Source organism: Pteropus vampyrus, unplaced genomic scaffold, assembly GCF_000151845.1.
Source record: "Pteropus vampyrus isolate Shadow unplaced genomic scaffold, Pvam_2.0 Scaffold46, whole genome shotgun sequence".
In the NCBI taxonomy this organism is placed as follows: Eukaryota; Metazoa; Chordata; class Mammalia; order Chiroptera; family Pteropodidae; genus Pteropus; species Pteropus vampyrus.
Genome location: NW_011888827.1, coordinates 6,144,918 through 6,145,580, shown reverse-complemented (window position 1 = coordinate 6,145,580; position 663 = coordinate 6,144,918). Strand labels below are relative to the sequence as shown.

The 663-nt window shown below is 42.2% G+C and overlaps 1 pseudogene; it reads left to right on the top strand.

The window, feature by feature from the left end:
* The first annotated feature begins 422 nt into the window (after positions 1-422).
* On the top strand, positions 423-541 carry LOC111739072 (annotated as a pseudogene).
* The last annotated feature ends 122 nt before the right edge of the window (positions 542-663 follow it).

Here is a 663-nt window from a genome sequence, read left to right as displayed (position 1 = left end):
ACACACACACACACACACACACACACACACACACACAACACCCAAAAACAAAAACAAAAAAACAAACAAAACAAAACAAACAAACAGGAGTCTAAGTACTCCTCTGACGTTTCAGAGATGACCAGTGGAGGAAGAGTATTTGGTAGAGAAGAAGAAGAGTGGGGGCGGTGGTGATGCCAGGGGCGGAGTGGATGGTAGGTGAGGATCACGTATGGGAACCAAATCCACATCTCCCAGGGCAGGAAGTCAACAGACAATGCCTAAAGTTGATGAAATGAGAAATAGCGGTATAAGCATTTTAGTTAAAGATAGAGAAATAACCACCCAAAACATAAAAACAGAAGTGAGGATGTGCAGTAAGCACTGGGAAGTAGGACTGGGGTTGGAGGGGGTTGAGCAGAGGTCAGTTAATATTCACTCTAGTCTATGGCCATGCCATCCTGAACGTGCTCGATCTCATCTGATCTCGGAAGCTAAGCAGGGTCGGGCCTGGTTAGTACTTGGATGGGAGACCACCTAGGAATACAAGATGCTGTAGGTATAAAAAAAAAAATTCACTCTAAGAGCCTTTCTTCCCTAATTGATTTTCTAAAAACTAATGTGTTTATGTTATCTGATGGGAAAAATGTTAAGCAAATTAATGTCATAAAGAGTACCACTTTT